The sequence below is a fragment of the Charadrius vociferus genome, unplaced genomic scaffold (genome assembly GCF_000708025.1).
Source record: "Charadrius vociferus isolate BGI_N301 unplaced genomic scaffold, ASM70802v2 scaffold282, whole genome shotgun sequence".
In the NCBI taxonomy this organism is placed as follows: Eukaryota; Metazoa; Chordata; class Aves; order Charadriiformes; family Charadriidae; genus Charadrius; species Charadrius vociferus.
Window position 1 is genome coordinate 1,433,690 of NW_009647731.1, and position 10,049 is coordinate 1,443,738.

Genomic DNA, 10,049 nt, shown 5'->3' on the forward strand with positions numbered 1-10,049 from the left:
TGCCTCCCCTTCTGTTTGTAAGGCAGGGGCTTGTTTTAGCATTGCAGTGTTGCGGTTAACCTTCCAGTGACTTGTTTTCAAGGCATTCCACTGCCCGTATTCATACGTCTGGAGGACATCATACCTTGAAATCTGTACGACTTGTAAAGGAGCTGATCTTGGCTAGAATCATCTTGTGTGTAGGGATTTTCAAAGAGCTTGCGTGCTTTGATTGTACTGACTGGAAAGTGCAACACTCCTATAATGATTAACAGCAAACGGTCAGGTTTAAGGGTGGGTCATTTGCTGTTGGTTCCTGTGCTTGCCAACACATGATACAGAGGATCTTGTGACTGTGTTAACTCCAAACATAAGAGTGTTTGTTTGCATTTACATCACATCTCAAAATGTATTGATATGTAGAGTAGTCAGGTAACCTCTAAACAGTGAAGAATGGCAATAATTAGGTCACCATTCAGACATGTAACTAATATTAACCCTTATGAACCTGGTTGCTTCCATGCCTGTTAGTTTGGTGCTGAAAATTATGGAAGATTTTTGAGTCAGTGGGAGGGAAAGGTGGAGAGTAGCTGGTTTCTGAGCAGTAGGGAGAAGCAAGTTCCCTCGCTTGTCTCCTACACAAGGTCAACTTATTGGATCTTCTTGTCTGATGTGACCAGCTCTGCTGCTGGCTCCTGCCCCGTCCTGTGATGAGAATGAAGGAGGACAGACTGGGTGGGGGAGGAAAGGAGGCTAAAAGCAGCCTGGGACAAGAGGAGGAGCACCCGGCTGTTCGAGATACATGTGGGAGTGTCTGAGGCTCTTGGCTTAATATGCAATGGGAGGCTTGATCCGTGCTCAGCAGTCCCTTGTGGTGTTGGGAGCGGAGGAGGGAGGTTCATGTGGCTTTGCTTCAGAAGTAAAAGAAGTTGTGGTGCATAAAATTTCCAAGGGGGCGAACTGTGTTTGGTTTAGTCCCTTGCAGCCTGGGCTGGCCGAGTTGGCAAGCCCCGCAGAGCTTTCACAGCAAGGCCCAGAGAGGATTTTCCTCCTCCCTCGCTTGGGACCCCAGGCACAGCAATGAGCTCCAAGGAGAGTTGGTGGCTGAAAGCAGATCACTGCAATGCAGGGGCTTGTTGCAAAGACAAGTAAATGGAGGGATCTGTGGAGAAGAAGAGAGGTGGCAGGCAACTCCTCCCATCTCCTCCTGTGGACTTTTTCCCTATCTTAGGGGAGGACGAAGAGCCTGAAAAGTCCTGCCCTGACTCTGCAGCAGCCAGAGAGTGACTCCTCTTGAGCCTGAGCTTTGGTACAGTGAAAGCCCAAACCTGCAGACTAAACAGAGTACCTCCTGTTTACATCTCATGGGCTGGAGTGGAGCGTGTCCAAGGTGGGACAGGCCGGAGAGCTGCTGCACGGTCTGTCAGCCCCTGCTGCCCCGGCTGAGCAATGAGCTGAGAGTGGCTGGGCTGCAGCGGAGGGTTAGCAGATGACAGGAGTTTGGCAGGTCCCAGCGCCATTCCTACCAGACAGGTGTCTGTATCACCACCGCAGCTGGTACTCGGCGGGAGCCGTTTTAGCAGTCTCAGCAGAAAAGGCAAGGAGTCATTAGACCACGGAGATCGTACGCCCCATTTCTATCAACAGTCTTTCCAGGTCACGTTCAAGGCATGTTAGTAGGGGAAGCCTGTCCTGCTGCTGCCCATGCTCTGGGGATGATTAGATTATTTCCTTTTCCAGAGCTGTCAAATTGGCACCTTTCCCAAGTACTTGGATTTTTTAATTTTTTTTTTCATTTAAGTAACATTTAATTAGTTCTAAGAAGCTAAATTCTATTAAAGGTCTAAGCATGTCAGGCTGGTTTATTTCTGAACTTCTTCCACTGTGTCACGTATTGTTGAATAGGGAAATTGCTTTGACTCAGAAATGTACAAACATATTCAAGAAGTCCTCCTTGTTAACACTAGACTCCTGTTTATATGCTAGTTACTGTGGCAAAGTCTCTGATGTGTAACACTTGCATTAACATTACACATGATCAAAGGCTTTTGTGGTTCTTTCTTCCACTCCCCCTTCCCCCAGTGCTGTGACAGCAGAGCCCCCACACTGCCTCCTAAGCACCTCTCCTCTCCGTTCCAAGGGGTAGATGATCCAGATGCACAGAGGAGGGCTGTGCAGGAGGTATCTGGCCCCATGTTGGAGGGTTAAGGATGCTGATCATGCAGACTTTGACATTAACTGCCCCACAGTGACATTTGTATTCGTGGTGGAGTGTCCAAGGTTCTTGGTCCAACATCTGAGCTGTGCCAAGCATGCAATTCATCACAGATCAACCTTGTTTGTCTCTAAAACCTACCCAAAGCAAGGTGAGGTTGTGCGTGTGTTCTCCCTCCCTCCCTTACTTATGTTCCAGCAGATGATAGAGGCACTGTTGAAATGCGTTACTGATCAAGCCCGTCCCAATAAAGTTGCCTGAGCCTTTAATACATATTAATATTATCCTGGGGTAGTTTGTGTCAAAGCCTGTCAGCATGCATCATCCTTTGGGAATTACCATCATTAAGTCTCCAGTGATGGGAGTCAGGACATGCTTCTGCAAAGCTCCTCTGCTTTTATGTGGAGCTCTCTGCCCGTCTAGCACAAAGCAGACTGTTCTCCCCTCCTACCTTGCTCACCTGGACTGCTTACTCTCCCCAGAGGGAAGAAGGAGGTTTATTTAACACTACCTTTAGATAATTTCTGCTCCTGCTGCTTTAGGCAGTCATTGTTCTAGGGAAGAAGATGACACTCGAGTCTTTGATCATGTGCAACGTACATGTTATGCATCAGATATTGCTGCAGACTCTGACATACGAGCCAATACAGTGCAGTAAAAACAAACCTATAGTTAAAGAGTCCTCGTTAACTGCAAAATCCAGCACAGAGAATTTAAGAAATATCTCTGCACTTTGGCCTTGCCCCTGTTACACATGTATATTTCGATACTTTATTTAATTGAAGGGTCAGATATGTATTTTTTACAAAGCATGCCTGCCTCATTCAGTGCACAAAGATGCAGCGTGTTTGGGGGATGAATCAGGAGCATGGAGTAAAGTAGACTCCTGCCTATAGGACTTCCACCTCGTTTGTGTAGTGAATGAGGCAAGTAATTGCAGAAAGACCACAATAGTCTCATGGCGAAGCCTGTTAAATGTTGCCCTGGAGAATTGGATCCTGTCCCTGCTTCTGCTACTCTGTTCTTTCTCAATACGATTCCAGAGTCTTAAGCTGAAATGTTCTCAGGTGGCAAGTGAGTTTGTGTTCCTTGTTTTCTGGATGGCCAGCTCGAGACCTGAGGTCTGGTCTGTGTTCCCAGCTGCAGGAGGAGGATGGGAGGAATTCCTCCGCGAGTACCCCTCTACCCTGCAGGGCTGAGTGGGCTGGAAAATGGGCACCTACAAGAAGTGGACCTTCAGACTCAGTTTTCTCTTCACTAATTTCCCCCCGTCTGTTCAGGAAAACCTTCTTCCAGTCATCCTGTGAAGATTAATTCAGTGTTTGCCAAGTATTCTGGCTCCACAGATGAACACCAGAAACAATTTCAGGAAGAGATTAAAATTCATTCTTGCAGGTCAGGAGAGAGAAAGGATCTCTCTGGAGTAAGGGGTCAGACTGGGAGTCGAAGACCCATGTTCAGCTCCCTGCTCTTGCAGCTTTTCTCCGTGACTTTGTTAGGTCTCTTAGCTTCTTTTAGCCACCCTCCCCCATCTGCTGCATGGAGAGGAGCGCTTCCCTGCCTCACAGAAATGTGAGGCTGAGCACGTCAGAGGCTGTGAGAGCGGTAAGGACAGTAAGATTAGATACTTTCAGTGTAATCCATGCTGGCAGTAGTCGGATGGAGCGCACTAAATAAAGGGGAAGAGAGTAGGAGGGAACTGCGAAACAACGTGAATGATAATGAAAAGAAATGATGACTAATGCTGCATTCAGTGAGCAGAACTATCCTGAGGACTGAGCAGGGCAGAGGTCTCGTGGGAGAAAAACAGCAGGCGATCCTGTGATTACAGATTTGTTTCGGCAGACATACACCGGGGCCAAATTAGCATGGGGCAGGCAATCCCTGTGCAGCCATTTCCAAAGTTTTGTATGCCCGATGTCGCTGGTCTCTGAGTGTAGAGGGTTTTTTTCCAGGTAATTTACTCGGTTTCAGAACGAATCCTGTTAGGCAGATGGAGGCTATGGTTCATTTGCAGTTGGCACCCTCCGATTCTCAGCATAAGGTCTGTGTCTCCGCGTGAGCTGAGGAGCTCATGGCGGCAGTAGGGTATTATCCTCCAGCACCAGCCGCTGCTGGAGGATGCTCTTTGCTTGCCTCCCATGCCACTAGGATTGCAACGTCCAGCAGACAGCGTGTGGATGCTGAGGCTGTGGAAATGGGGTTCTCCTCCAGTCTCCCTGCCCTTTGTGTTGCCTCCGGCTTTGGCCACTGATCTGCCCTCCATCCTGTTTTTCTGTGTCTCTGTCTTCCCTTCAGCCTGGCCCATCTCTGCTTTCCTCTCCTCCCCTTCATTCAAGTTGGCAAATTCCTTCTCCTCCTCCTCCACACGGCCTGACTTCCAGCAGAAACGCTGAGAGCGCTGGAGAGTTTCCCTGCCTTTAGTCCTGATGTGCCTGGTGCCATAGCAATCCCTCGCCGTTCAGAGGAATGATCAGAGGGAAAACTACTCCTTAGCTACCTCTGCCCTGTGTTTGGGGCAGAGCTGCCTTGGGCTGGGACATGCTCAATGAAGAAGGGCTCTTCAGTACATTTTTCTGTCTTTCTCTGAAAGGTTGCGGACAAACAGTGACTTTCAGAGGCTTCTGACCTGGCAAAACATTTTCACAATCAGGAGAAAGACTTTCCCTTGACCTTCAGAACGCTTTTTCTGCTAATCTTCGTTGCTGTCCTCGTAAGGGGTAGTTCTCGTGCTTTGTAACAGAATGATCATACACATTTGTCAGTACTCTCAAAAAATACTTTTTCCAAAATACCTCTCTGAGAGAACTTGATTCCTTTTCCCCTAAAAACCTTTAAAAAATCAAAAACAAGGCATCCAGCATGGAAAAATAAGTTGAGGCTTAGGACAGCAAGGTCAAACATCTCATAGAAAATGTTAAATGCGCCTGTAGGCAGGATAGGTACATGGAGGCTGTGGGAAGCATCCAGCATTCAGGAGCTATCAAGATGCACTATCTATGCTGGCAGTCGGGGGCGGGGGGGGGGGGCGATATGGATGAGGATTACTGTGAAACAAAAGCCTTAAAGAGACCAAAAGCTAAAAAAAAAAAAAAAAAATCCTTTTGTTTTGAATGAAACCAGAAATAGAAGGTTTTCTTCAGTAAAAACAGAAAAAAAAATCTAATTTTGCAGAACAGAGCTGGAGTTGTTAGAACATTTGCCTTCTCTAATCAATATTTGAGGGATAAAACGCTCACGTAGGATATGAGGAACTCATATTGTATTCCTTTCCTTTTATTTGAACCCCTATTTCTACTTCTTGGCTTTATGGGCACCACAACTATAGGGTATTTCGGTTCTTCCTCAGCTCATCCAATTGGAGTTGTTCCACATCATATAAAACACTGAATTAGTCACACAGACAGAGAGCACAAGAGAATGACTCTGTTCCAGTAGAGTTAGGACATTCCCCTGGAAATGAGCACATCTGGTTCTTCTCTCTGCTATACCACATGTTAAATCATTTATGCACATTGGCATAATGGCAGCAGCAGAGGTTCAAAGCAACATTTGAAGGAGCTACTCTGATGCTTGAGATGCTCACTTGTAAGTGGCAGCTACGGGTTGAGTCCTCTCTTGAAGAAACAGGGATCGATTTTTGGTCTCCTCAAACTTGAACAGATGTGTTATGCCTAGCACGGTGAATTAAGGGCAACGCCCACAAACTTGTTTGAGTCGTGTACAACTACAACCTGCTCTTCCCCAGAGCAGTTTTATGCATCTACCCCAAGAAAAAATTTTTCAGGTTCTTCTGCATGGCTTCCCCCAAATTCTTGAGCAGGTCTAAGAAATCTAAGCTAACACTTTTCCAGTAAGTTTATCATCTTCTCCAAACACTTCCTAAAACCTCACTGCATTATCCCTTTGTGTTCTTCTTCCTCACTGCTGAATGAGACACTGGGAAAAACTTACACTAAGGTCGAAATGTCCCGTTAGGTCATCACGATCCTTCCCATATCAACTCTCCTGTAGCACATTCTCTAGTACTTTGTCCAGGCTAGTTTTGGATGAGTCAAGTTCTTTCATCCTTCTTAAGCCGACTAACTATCCTGCCACCTAACGCCCCTCCCTTGCTACTCAAACTGCATTTTGGCTACTTTGTGTAGGTTTTCTTCCACCCACTTAGAGCATTCCCTGAAATGTCTGTTCTTCCTTTGCTTTTGCACTCTGAAAGAATTGGTATTGCCTGTTGCCTTGGCTCCTTTGTCAGCCCTCTCCCCAGCTGAGCCAAACTTTGTGTTCACTCAAAGCAGCCTTGTCTGCAAGACGGATCTTGTCAGGCTGGCTCTGAGGAGCCCAGGTCCCCGGGATCAGCCTTGTAGTTGGGAATGTCATGGAGAGATCCCACAAGGTCAAAATCTTTCAGCGTCGTCATCATATACTTCCTCTTCTGGGATTGTAACATCACGGCGTGAAGCAATAGGGTCCCTGAGGCGTCTGTGAGTGGATGTTTTTCCTTTACAAGGAGGGTTGTGAATCTCCTGGAAGAGCAACAGTGGAATTTCCCATCAAAGGTGTTTGTTGCAATACTGGTACCTTTGAGGCTGAAACAAGAGCTGTGGTGGATTCAGGCAGCAAGGTGGCCTCTTCAGACGGTGTCAGGGTTGAGCATGACATGGAAAGATGCAGTGACAAGGTCTCTGCCCTGAACCACTTAAGAGTCAAAGCAAAGGAGTGCAAAGAAGGCCAGGCCAAGGGGAGAGCAGAGAGATGGGCTGGGGGATGCTTGTGGCACAAAGGAGGATTCATCAGGGGGCTTTATTCGTAACGTTTAGTTTCAGTGGGAAATGCTGATGCACTTCACTTTTTGCTGTGCTGTCAACAGGAATTAAGCTGAAACATTTTTAGGGCAACAGGCTCCTGGAAGTTGCTAGATATTTGCAGATGTCACAGATGACATGTGGCTTAGGGTACAACTGCTCCACCCATTCCAGGCGTAGCACCTGGATGGATGAACAGTTTCTTAGAAGGGTTCGTATGGTTTCATAGGGGTTTATTGCAATGCGTCCCCACCTTCTCTGGCTGAGCCGTACAAGCCAGCTCTGTACTAAGTCCAGAACTAATAAAACATGGTTTCCTTTCTTTCACAAACCTGCTAGAAAAGCAAGTGACAGTGTTTAGTGCAAACAAAGCACTAGGGCAAAGTGTGGGATTGTTTGGTTTGTTTCTAGGTAGACAGGAATATTGGGTATTATCAGTAAAAGCACCCCTGCGTAGTTGTCCCTGGGCCAACTGCTCGTGTCGTGCCCTGGGCAAAGCGTGTTTCCTGAAGTTGGACAGAGCTGCAGTGTGATTCCTAGCTCAGATTCTGAGGGTCTTCCTTGATCAAAGACTTGCCAGCTGTGCCAGGCTTGCAACATTGGTGTGACCTCTGGCCCCAGCCAGCCCTTCCTGGGCTGAGAACTTCAAGCCCTCACCTTGTTGTACCCTACAGTGAGAGATGGGGTGTTAACTCTGGGGTGGTACCTATAAGCTGACTATAAAGTCTTTAATGTTTTACTACGCACCAGTTGCTTTCAAAGTCAGCCGAACTCATCTGGAGCCCCATGACCTTGCGTACATTTTTAGATCTCGCCTGTTTTCATACACTTGCAGCCGCGTACCTGTAACGAGTCACGATACAGGTTTCTCAGCTATCTGCGGGTATGAAAGCTTCAGCACTGAAAGCTTCAACACAGTTGACCCGTAGGTAAGCCCTGTAGGTAAGAAGTAGGTTTCAGCAGGCTCAGGTGAGACCTGCCACGAGAGGGAGACATCATGCACGCAGCCCGTGTGTTCCCTGAACACATCCACCTGGATAAGACAGCCTAGCCTGGTATTTTGTAACATGCCTGGACACAGGCAGCTGTTAGTGAAGTAGTGAGAACCCAAGCTTCGGACCTCGGTTGTGTAGTAGGTAGGTGTGATAGAGAATAGGGACTTATCTTTTGGCTAGTCACCATCTTCCAAGCATCTGCAGCGTGACTAACAGCCGCAAAGAACACAGAAAACGGAATCTAGATCTGCTAGCGATGGGATAGCATGTGTCCAGGCCTCTCTGGGTCAGGTCAGGGAGATCCTGGTGCGAGCAGGACCGTGCAGCACCGAAGGAGATGTTTCAGATACCCAACAGCTGGCTGGCGAGGCCGTTCCCTGTTCATACTGCAAACAGTCATTACAAAGGCTGAGCTACACCCCGTAACCAGCTTCGGCAGGCTGGGCCGGCGGGAGTGTTTGCACAGAGCTGTGAAAACACGGCGCTGCGAGCGCCCCGGCCGCTGCGGCACCCAGGACACTCGCCGCCGCTCGGGAGAGCTCCTTTGCTGCCTCAACACCAACTGAGAGATTTCATGGGAGAAAAAGCCCGTTCAGTGCGCACGGGACAGCTTCGTTTGCCCTCCAGATTGCGTCGGCTTTTCCCATGGCTGCAGCACAACAGCGGGGCTCTGTTTTCCTTTGGGAAGGGAATAAGCCGCTTCATCATTGTGATCTCTGTGCAGTGTCCTGTTGATAAGATCAGTTAACAGCATAGGAGGAAAACTCTAGATTCAGGTCTGAAATATAAAGTGAACGGGGCCTATTTGTTTAATTTGAGCTTCTAAGGTTTAAATCCCAGAGGAAATTAAATTAGGTGCCTAGAGCAATGGCAGTCTGTCATGTTTATTTGCTGGGAATGTCACCTTTAATATCATGCACATATAACGTGTGTGTGTTAATGTAATGGGGTATCACACTGTGCAGGAGCAGGCGTGCTGCAAGAACTGGAAACCTGAAATACTGTGAGTGAGGGAAGCTGAGTTGGGATTGGATTTATTCTCATCCTTTTCCGTAGGAGCAACGTCTCACTCACCAGCATGAAGGTAGTTTTGTGGATTGCAGGTAGGGATGGCAGCCTGATCTTGGGCCATTTTGATTGGGCTACTTGTAAGAGGAGAAATCTTGTCTAGGCGTGAATCCAGGGTGACAATACTTCTTGCTTCAAACCCCTCTTCAGCAGTTGGTGTGCTGTGGATGCATGCCTTCCCCCTGCAGCCTTGGGAGAGCTTGAGTGCCAGGTTCCCGTACCGAGGGACATGGCTGCTTGTACATTTGCTTACACTAGTGCTTTGGAGACTCCCTTCTTCTCCAGGAAGGAGAGCAGGTCTCCCAAGCAGCGTGGGGTAGTAGGTTTTTGGGTGTTTTTTTTCTGACTCGGGCTGTTAAGGACAGGCTCTGAGTGACACACTGTGTGAATGTCACTGCAGCAGTTTGTCATTGCAGCCTGTGATGCCTGCCCTCCACCAGTTAACTGTCTATGCGGAACGGCACTGCGATCTTTTCTCATCGCGCTGCATAGAGCAGGCTGCCATTGCTTTGATCCCACAAACATGGTCCATGAGACGGCTGAACTGTGGACTCCTGTCCCACTCCACTTATCAGATCCTTTAGGGAGCCAGTTCAGCTCACTAAGTCAGTGGAATTCGGGGGGGAGGAGTTCAGCTGGATTACCAAAACTCACTGAGAGGGGGCAGTGAGCTGCAGATGGGCTCGGCCACCTCAGGGGGTTGCACCCCAGGTCAGTCCTAGCCACAGTGCTCCACATTGGTTTGTCCCTCCTCTGGGAGTCTGTGGCTTAGCTGGGACCTGACCTGTCCCCCACCTTCACCCTCTCCACCCTTTGCTGTTTACCCCTGCACAGTCTGTCTTGTTTTCCTCCAGCCTCAGAGCAGCTGGCTGCCTTGCACACGTGGTTCCCATTTCTGTCCTGCCTCTGGCACCTTGGGAGCGCCCAGGGGTCTTCCTGTTGCGCTTGTCTTCTAGTCCCCCTGCCAAAGCTGCTGCTCCTCCTTCCTGC

General features: G+C 48.3%; 1 protein-coding gene across 1 annotated transcript in view; it reads left to right on the forward strand.

Annotated features, from left to right (window-relative positions):
- The window catches only part of SUFU (suppressor of fused homolog (Drosophila)), an 84,408-nt gene that overhangs the window by 68,337 nt on the left and 6,022 nt on the right, over window positions 1-10,049 (forward strand). The window lies entirely within an intron of this gene.